The sequence below is a fragment of the Callorhinus ursinus genome, unplaced genomic scaffold, assembly GCF_003265705.2.
Source record: "Callorhinus ursinus isolate GAN/ISIS: 27379988/994484 unplaced genomic scaffold, GSC_fseal_2.0 scaffold1365, whole genome shotgun sequence".
Lineage (NCBI taxonomy): Eukaryota > Metazoa > Chordata > Mammalia > Carnivora > Otariidae > Callorhinus > Callorhinus ursinus.
The window spans coordinates 1693-11543 of NW_027398420.1; the positions used below are offsets into that span (position 1 = coordinate 1693).

The 9851-nt window shown below is 41.9% G+C and overlaps 1 long non-coding RNA gene across 1 annotated transcript in view; it reads right to left on the reverse strand.

Moving 5' to 3' along the window:
• Window positions 1-9370, reverse strand: part of LOC141372131 (uncharacterized) — an 11052-nt gene extending 1682 nt beyond the window's left edge. Inside the window, exons 1-2 of the long non-coding RNA XR_012377447.1 lie at window positions 9219-9370; window positions 6126-6245 (exon numbers count right to left, since the gene is read on the reverse strand). This is a non-coding gene — a long non-coding RNA (uncharacterized lncRNA). The remainder of the gene's footprint in view (window positions 1-6125; window positions 6246-9218) is intronic.
• Window positions 9371-9851: the final 481 nt, after the last annotated feature.

Consider the following 9851-nt stretch of genomic DNA (forward strand, 5'->3'; position numbering starts at 1 on the left):
AGTTTTTTTTTTTCTTTACAACTTTGGGATCTCGTTTTCTAAGAAACAGACCAAAATCCACACAGGATCCAGTACCCTGTTTACTATATATTTCTCTCGGGTCATTGTTGGCATTTTAGTATTTTGTTCTCTCATTCATCAATCCTTTGCCGGACAGAATAACATTGAAAACCTCACCTCAAAAAAAGAGAACAAGACACAGTACTGATTGTCAGGGACCTCATGGGTATGGACAGAAGTAAGATGTTGGACTTGAGTACAGAATAATGATTAGAGAGATAACTAGCTGGGCTTGAAAAGAGCATAGGTGACACTAGAGAATCCCTTCCTAGAGAAACAAAAGAACTAAAATCTAATCAAGTCAAAATCAAAAAGGCTATTAATGAGATGCAATCAAAAATGGAGGCTCTAAGCCCCAGGATAAATGAGGCAGAACAGAGTATTAGGGATAAAGAAGACAAAATGATGGAGAAGAAAGAAGCTGAGGAAAAGAGAGATAAAGAACTACTGGATCATGTGGGGGAGAATTCGGGAGATAACTGATACCATAAAGTGAGACAATAATAGAATAATTGGGATCCCAGAAGAAGAGGAGAGAGACAGGGGCAGAAGGCAGGTTGGAGCAAATTGTAGCAGAAAACTTCCCTAATCTGGAAGACAAAACAGGCATCCAATTCCAAGAGGCACAGATAATCCCCCTGAAAATCAATGAAAATAGGTCTACACCCTAACGGATAATAGTGAAACTTGCAAATCTCAGAGACAAAGAAAAACACTTGAGAGCAGCTCAGGCCAAGAGGTCCTTAACCTACAATGGGAGACACCTAAGACTGGCAGCCATGATTACTTTAGCTAGCTAAGATGTCCATCAAAATACAAGGGGAGATAAACAGCTTCCAGGACAAACAGAAATGAAAAGAACTTCTGATTAAAAAACCAGCCCTACAACAAATACTAAAAGGGATCCATGAAGCAAAGAGAGAGCCCCAAAGTAACACAGACCAGAAAGGAACAGAGACAGTATACAGAAACAGTGACTTTACAGGTAATCCAATGGCACTAAATTCGTATCTTCCAATAGTTACTCTGAATGTAAATGGGCTAAATGCCCCAATCAAAAGACCGAGAGGATCAGATTGAACGAAGAAACAACACCCATCCATATGCCGTCTGAAAGAGACTCATTTCAGACACAAAGACACTTCCAGATTGAAAGTGAGGGGGTGGAAAACCATTTATCATGCTAATGGACATCCAAAGAAAGCTGGGGTGGCAATCCCTATATTAGATTTAAAATCAAAGACTGTAAGAAGAGATGAGGAAGGACACTGCATCATCATTAAAGGGTCCATCCGGCAAGAAGTTCTAACAATTGTAAATATGTATGCCCTGAACTTGGGGGCAGCCAGTTAGTAACAAAATTAAAGAATCACATCGGTAATAATACAAGGATAGTAGGGGATGTTAACACCCCATTCAAGGCAATGGACAGATCATCTAAGCAGAAAATCAACAAGGAAACAAGGGTTTTGAATGACACACTGGACCAGATGGACTTCCCAGTTATATTCAAAACATTCCACCCGAAAGCAACAGAATACACCTTCTTCGCAAGTGCACGTGGAACATTCTCCAGAATTGATCACATCCTGGCTCACAAATCGGTAACAAGAGAGGGGATCAGTCCCTGCGTATTTTTGGACCACAATCCTTTGAAATTGGAATTCAATCAGCAGAGGGAATTTGGAAAGAACTCAAATACATGGAGACTAAAGAGCATCTTGCTAAAGAATGAATGGGACAACCAGGAAATTAAGGAAGAACTTAAAAACTCATGGGAACAAATGAAAATGAAAACACAACTACTGAAGACCTTTGGGATGCAGCAAAGGCAGTCCTAACAGGGAAAGAGATACCACTACAAGCCTTTCTCAATGCACAAGGAAGGTGTCAAAACACAAACCTAACATTACGCCTAACGAAGCTGGAGAAAGAACCTCAATTAAAGCCTGAAACAAGCAGGAGAAGAGACATAAGATGAGGGCAGAAATCAAGGAAATAGAAACCAAAGGAACAGTAGAACAGATCAACAAAACTAGGAGCTGGTTCTTTGGAAGAATTAAAAAGATGGAGAAAACCCTGCCCAGACTTATCAAAAAGAAAAGAGAAAGGACCTAAATAAGGAAACTCCTGAATGAAAGAGGAGAGATCAAAACTAACACCAAAAGATACAAACAATTATAAGAACATATTAAGAGAAACTAAATGCCAACAAATTAGGCAATCTGGAAGAAATGGATGCATTCTTGGAGAAGTCTAAACTACCAAAACTGAACTAGGAAGACATACAGAACCTGAAGAGACCCATAACCAGCAAGGAAACTGAAGCAGTCAGTAATCAAAGATCTCCCAACAAACAAGAGCCCAGGGCCAGACGCCTTCCCAGGGGAACGCTACCAAACATTTAAAGCAGAATTAATACCCATTCTTCTAAAGTGCTGTCAAAACACAGAAATGGAAGGAACACTTCCAAACTCTTTCTATGAGGACAGCATCACCGCAATCCTAAAACCAGACAAAGACCCCCCACGAAAAAGGAGAATTATAGACCAATACACCTGATGAACATGGATGCAAAAATTCTCACCAAATACTAGCCAATAGGATCCAACAGTCCATTAAAAGGATTATTCACCACGACAAAGTGGACCTTATTTCTGGACTGCAAGGATGGTTCAACCTGTGCAAATCAATCAGTGGGATACACAACATTAATAAAAGAAAGGGCAAGAAACATAGGATCCTGTCAATAGATGCAGAAAAAGCACTGGACAAGTACAGCATCCTTTCTTGATTAAAACTCTTCACAGTGTAGGGATAGATGGCACATGCCTCAATATCATAAAAGCCATCCATGAAAAGCCCATTCCTTCTCAATCGGGAAACACTGACAGCTTTTCCCCTAAGGACAGGAACATGACAGGGATGTCCACTATCACCACAGCTGTTCAACATTGTCCTAGCCTCAGCAGTCAGATAACAAAAAGAAATAAAAGGCATCTGAATCAGCAAAGAAGAAAGCAAACTTTCACTCTCTGCAGATGACACGAAACCCTATATGGAAAACCCAAAAGACCACACCCCAAAACTGCTAGACACATACAGGAATTCAGCAATGTGGCAGGCTATAAAATCAATGCACAGAAATCAATTGCATTTCTATACACAAACAATGCCAACGAAGAAAGAGTAATTAGGGAGTTGATCCCGTATACAACTGAACTTACAATCAGAAGACACCAAGGAATAAAACTAACCAAAGAAACAAAGGACCGGTCCTCTGAAAACTACAGAATACTCATGAAAGAAATTGAGAAAGACACAAAGAAATGGAAAAACGTTCCATGATCATAGACTGGAAGAACAACTAGTAGTAAAATATCTATGCTTCCTAGAGCAAATTCTACCTTCAATGCAATCCCTATCCCAAAATGTAAGAGAGGAAACCAACAAAATCCTAGAGGAGGACACAGGCCATGACATCTATGACCTCGGCCAGAGCAACTTCTTGCTAGATACATCCCCAAAGGCAAAAATGAACTATTGGGACTTCATCAAGACAAGAAGCCCTTGCACAACAAAGGAAACAGTCGACAAAACTAAAAGACAACTGAGAGAATGGGTGAAGATATGGTAAATGACATTACAAATAAAGGGCTCGTATCCAAGATCTGTAAAGACCTTCTCAAACTCAACACCCAAAGAACAAATAATCCAGTCAAGAAATAGGCAGAAGATATGAATAGACATCTCTCCAAAGAAGACATCCAAATGGCCAAACAGACACACTTAAAGATGATCCACATCACTTGGTATCAGGGAAATACAAATCAAAAGTGCAATGAGATACCACCTCAGACCAGTCAGAATGGCTAAAATTACTAAGTCAGGATGTGACAGCTGTTGGCGAGGATGTGAAGAAAGAGGAACCGCTTACACTGTTGGTGGGAATGCAAGCTGCTGCAGCCACACTGGAAAACAGTATCGAGGTTCCCCATGAAGTTGCAAGGAGAGCTACCCTACTACCCGGAAATTGCACTACTGGGTATTTACCCAAAAGTTGAAAATGTAGTGATCTGAAGGGGTCCCTGCACCCCAATGTTCATAGCAGCAATGTCCACAATAGTCAAAGTATGGAAAGAGCCCAGAGACCCATGGAGCTATGAATGGATAAGATGTGGTATATATACACAATGGAATATTCCACAGCCATCAAAGAAATGAAATCCTGTCACTTGCAATAATGTGGATGTTTAGAGGGTATAATGCTAAGCAAAATAAGTTAATCAGAAAAAGATAGGGCGCCCGGGTGGCTCAGTTGTTTAAGCGACTGCCTTCGGCTCTGGTCACGGTCCTGGAGTCCCGGGATCGAGTCCCGCATCGGGCTCCCTGCTCGGCGGGGAGTCTGCTTCTCCCTCTGATCCTCTCCCCTCTCATGCTCTCTCTCTCTCTCTCATTCTCTCCCTCAAATAAAATAAATAAAATCTTAAAAAAAAAAGAAAAAGACAATGAGTGTATGATCTCACTAGTATACGGAATTTAAGAAACAAAACAGAGGATCATAGGGAAAAAGAGGGAAAAATAAACCAAGGCGAAATCAGAGAGGTAGACAAACATAAAGACTCCTTAATCATAGAAAGGAGACTGAGGGCTGCTGAAGGGGAGGAGGGTGGAGGATGGGGTGTCTGGGTGCCGGGCGTTAAGGAGGGCACATGATGTATGGAGCACTCTGTGTTCTGTAAGACTGATATCACTGACCTCTACCTCTGAAACCAATACTACATTATATGTTGAATAACTGAATTTACATTAATCCAAACCTACAAAAGAAAAAAGAAAAAAAGAAAATGTATTCCTTACTATGACTAATGGTTTGAGAAATGTGTGGCCGTTGTTGATTTGTTTTTTTCTTTTGTTTTCTTTCTTTGCCCATTGCCTCTCGTGGTTCATCTTCCACTCTGATTCCCCCCTTTCATTTTTTCCTTCCTTCTCCTAATGTCCTCCATGCTATTCCTTATGTTCCACAAATAAGTGAACCCATACGATAACTGTCTTTCTCTGCTTGACTTGTTTCACTTAGCATAATCCCCTCCAGTTCTATCCACGTCGATACAAATGCATTCATCCTTTCTGATGGCTGAGTAATATTCCACTGTATTTATGGACCACATCTTCTTTATCCCTTTGTCTGCTGAAGAGCATCTCGGCTCCTTCCACAGTTTGGCTAGTGTGGACATTGCTGCTATGAACATTGGGGTGCATGCGCCCCTTCTTTTCACTACATCTGTGTCTTTGGGGTAAATACCCCAGTAGTGTAATTGCTGGGTCATAGGGTAGCTCTAACTGTAACTTTTTGAGGAACCTGCATACTGTTTTCCAAAGTGGCTGCACCAATTTCATTCCCACCACCAGTGTAAGAGGGTTCCCATTTCTCCACAACTTCTCCAACATCTGTTGTTTCCTGCCTTCTTAATATATGCCCTTCTAACTGTAAGGTGGTATCTTAATGGGGTTTTGATTTGAATTTCCCTGATGGCTTTTCTTTTTCAAATTTTGAAAGATGACAAATAGCCTTCAGGGGCGCCTGGCTCACGTAAGCGTCCGACTCTTGATTTTGGTTCAAGTTGATCTCAGGGTCATGAGATCAAGCCCTGCGTTAGGGTCCATGCTCCATAGAGAGTCTTACCTGAGATTCGCTCTCTCCCTCCCACTTTATCCTTCTCCTCTCACCCTCTCCCTCTCAAAAATAAATAAATGTATCTTTTAAAAAAGGAAAGAAAGATTACAAATAGACTTTCTGGATATTTCTAGACACTTATCTGATTTTTTTTCTGTAGGTTGATTTGTGAGCCATGGATCCCTTTTCGTTTTCTGACACAGGATAGAGGTTCCCGCTGATGGAATTGGAGCCCCCCAAATCCCTAAGTTGAATGCTTCTTCAGTAGAGAAAAATGCTCCCTCCATGGGCTACATAAGCTCCACCCCAGCCACCCTATGAGATTTGGGGCAGCAGAGCCCACGGCCCACTGGAGGGGACCAAATGCCATCCCTCGGCCCTCTCTCACCTTCCTGGGGTACTTCTGCGGGGCTGTCACTGACTTCACATGCTGCTGCAGCTCCTCCATGAGCTGGTCCCTGACATGGGACACGAATTCCACCGTCAGGACAATAAACGCCTTCAACACCTGCAGCGCAGAACAACAATGGAGGCCCAGGGGCAGTGGCAATCAAATGTGTAGTGTAAATCATGAACAGACATTTGTCCAAAGAAGACATCCAAATGGCCAACAGACACATGAGAAAGTGCTCAACATCGCTTGGCATCAGGGAAATCCAAATCAAACCCTCGATGAGATACCACCTCACACCAGTCAGAGTGGCTAAAATTATCTCGTCAGGAAACAACAGATGTTGGCGGGATTGCGGAGAAAGGGGAACCCTCCTACACTGTTGGTGGGAATGCAAGCTGGTGCAAACCCTCTGGAAAACAGTATGGAGGTTCCTCAAACAGTTGAAAACAGAGCTACCATACGATCCAGCAATTGCACTACTGGGTATTTACCACAAAGATCCAGATGTAGGGATCCGAAGGGGTACACGTACCCCGATGTTTATAGCAGCAATGTCCACAATAGCCAAACTGTGGAAAGAGCCAAGATGTCCATCGACAGATGAATGGATAAAGAAGAGGTGGTATTATACACAATGGAATATTATGCAGCCATCCAAAGGAATGAGATCTTGCCATTTGCAACGACGTCGATGCAACAGGGGGTGTTATGCTGAGTGACATAAGTCAATCAGAGAAAGACATAGCATATGACCTCACTGATATGAGGAATTCGTAATCTCAGGAAAGAAACTGAGTGTTGCTGCAGTGGTGGCGGGTGGGAGGGATGGGGTGGCTGGGTGATAGGCATTGGGGAGGGTATGTGCTATGGTGAGCTCTGTGAATTGTGCAAGACTGTTGAATCACAGATCTGTACTTCGGAAACAAATAATGCAACATACATTAAGAAAAAAGAAAAAGAAGAAGATAGCAGGAGGGGAAGAATAAAGGGGAGTAAGTCGGAGGGGGAGACAAACCATGAGAGACCATGGACTCTGAAAAACAACTGAGGGTCCTAGAGGGGAGGCGGGTGGCGGGATGGGCTAGCCTGGTGATGGGTATTAAAGAGGGCACATTCTGCGTGGAGCACTAGGTGTTATGCACAAACAATGAATCATGGAACACTACAGGTAAAACTAATGATGTAATGTATGGTGATTAACATAACAATATAAAATTTAAAAAAAAGATGAAAACAACGAGGGAGACAAACCCTAAGAGACTCTTAACCATAGGAAACAAACTGAAGGTTGCTGGAGGGGAGGTGGGTGAGGCGCAGGGGTTAACTGGGTGATGGGTATTAAGGAGGGCACATGATGGGATGAGCACTGGGTGTTATATGCAACTGAAGAATCACTGAACTCTACCTCTGAAACTAATGATGGCTAATCCTTAGTTTAACTGATGGCTATTCCTTTGGCTAATTGAATTAAAATAAAAAAATAATTTAAAATAATTTTAAAAAAGAATATTCAGAGAAAATGCTTCTTCTCGGTTATTGATGGTAAAACAGATGTAGCCCATCAATGAGGAAATCTTCAATTATAAGAGATGTCATATTAAGAATAACGTCATAAAGGGGCACCCGGGTGTCTCAGTGGGTTAAGCAGCTGCCTTCGGCTCAGGTCATTTCTCAGGGCCCTGGGATCGAGCCCGGCATCGGGCTCCATCTCAGCAGGGACTCATCTTCACACTCGGCCTCGCCCCTTCCATTCATGATCTCTCTTCCTCTCACAAATTATTAAATAGAATTTTAAAAAACAAAGAATTGTGTCATAAGAAATGATACTTCTGTAGATTTTTCTTATCATGGAGAAAAAAATGATAAGTTTAGTTTCTTAAATTAATAAATTATAAGAAGATACTGTCATAAGATTGCTCATATCCATATCCTGAATGTTAACTAAGTAGAATTTAAATAAAAAATTGAAAACAAAAAATAATTGTTCCTATCCAGATATATGATAATGAAACAACTGTAGCATGTTTGTAAAAGAATAGAAGACAATATTTCTTCCCCCAAAATGTTTATGTCACTTGCATCTTGCTCAGCAAATAGCCTTAATTTAACAGGCAACTCTCTGCATTTATGAGTTCACATATGCACAACTTCAAAATTTCATATGTTTTCCACATTCAGTGAACCTATGAGATATTCTCATGTTTTAGACATAAATATAAAATATCAAATGAAGAAACACAGTAAAATGAAATGAAATCATACTGATACAAGGAGATTACACTTTTCATGTAACTTGTCAAGGTGGGATCATATTTTCAAATGGGCGGGAAAAGTTTCTAAAAACCTAAACAACAAATCTTGAAATTATACAAAGGTGCATGCTCATCAAAAGGTCTCTCTTCTTTCTGACAAATGACGGAAAGGATCTTTGAAAGTACATGTGAGGAATGTAAAACTAAGGAAGATACAGGAATATAATATCTGAAATAGAAATAAGAATCTAAGGAAAATAAAAGAAAAAATTTGGAAGTGCATGAACCAGTGGATGTAAGCATCTATTTTAATATCTTAAAAAAAAATACCATCATGCTTTTTCTTCAAACAGTGATTCACAATCTCAGGTGAAAAGAGATATGCTGGGGCGCCTGGATGATTCAGTCACTTAAGCGTCTGTCTCAGGTCTTGATCTCAGGGTCCCAGAGATCGAGTCCCATGCCAGGCTCCCTGCTCAATGTTGAGTCACCTTCTCCCTCTGCCGTCCCCCGCCCCACCCCCGTGGTCCTGGCATAAAATCTTAAAAAAAAAAAAAAGGAAGAAGAAGAAGAAAGAAAGAAAGAAAAGGAGATGAGATAATGAGTACATTTGAAAGGTATTATGGATGAGTTTCCTTCCAAGGAAGACAGGAAAGGATAATTATAACAAATCAAGTTTCAGGTGTAAATTTAACAGTAAAATAATGGAAGTTTTAGGACATCAAGTACCGGTCAAGTTTTCAGTCATTTCCAACTACTGTAACATTGTCGGCAAAAAATAACGATTGAAAATTAATAAAAGCATGTTTAAGTGGAGGACACTCTGTGCTTTTACCTGGGGCTCTGGCTCCAGCAGAACTCAGAAAGTGGGATCTCAGCTCCTCGTTCTAGAATGTTCTGACAGCAGTTCTTGTATTCCTGTCCCAACTGAATGCAGCTCCCATTTCTCTGAATTGGAGTCAGCATTTCTCCCCAGAAACAAGCCTGCAACTGTAACAAACCAACCACAGCATCTCCGATGAGACGTCGCAGGACCCCTCAATCCAGGGATCCCTGAGTAAAACAGGTCTTGTTCAAATACCCTCAGGGAAAAGGAGGAATGAACCAGGGGAACAGGCCCCCGAATGCAAGCGACTGTGCTGCTGACCTACCAGCACGTCCTGGGGAAGCCACCCAGAGCCCCCTCCTCAGCGCTCACCCAACAAAGCAGCTTTTCTCAGTCGCACCTCAGGAGGCACCAAGTGGCTGCAAAGCCCCCAGGGTCTCCCACAGGGCGGCAGCAGAACCTACTGGAACCGCAGCTCTGGCTCTCTATCCTGGGCAGCCACAGTGGGACTGGATCCTTGGGCTGGCATAGAAGTACTTCCTGCTCTGAGAAACCTTGGGTCAGCACAGGCAAAGACACCTCCCCCTCCGGGTTGGAGGTACGCAGGTGCCCTCTGCTGGCCGCCCTGGGAATCCCTACAAC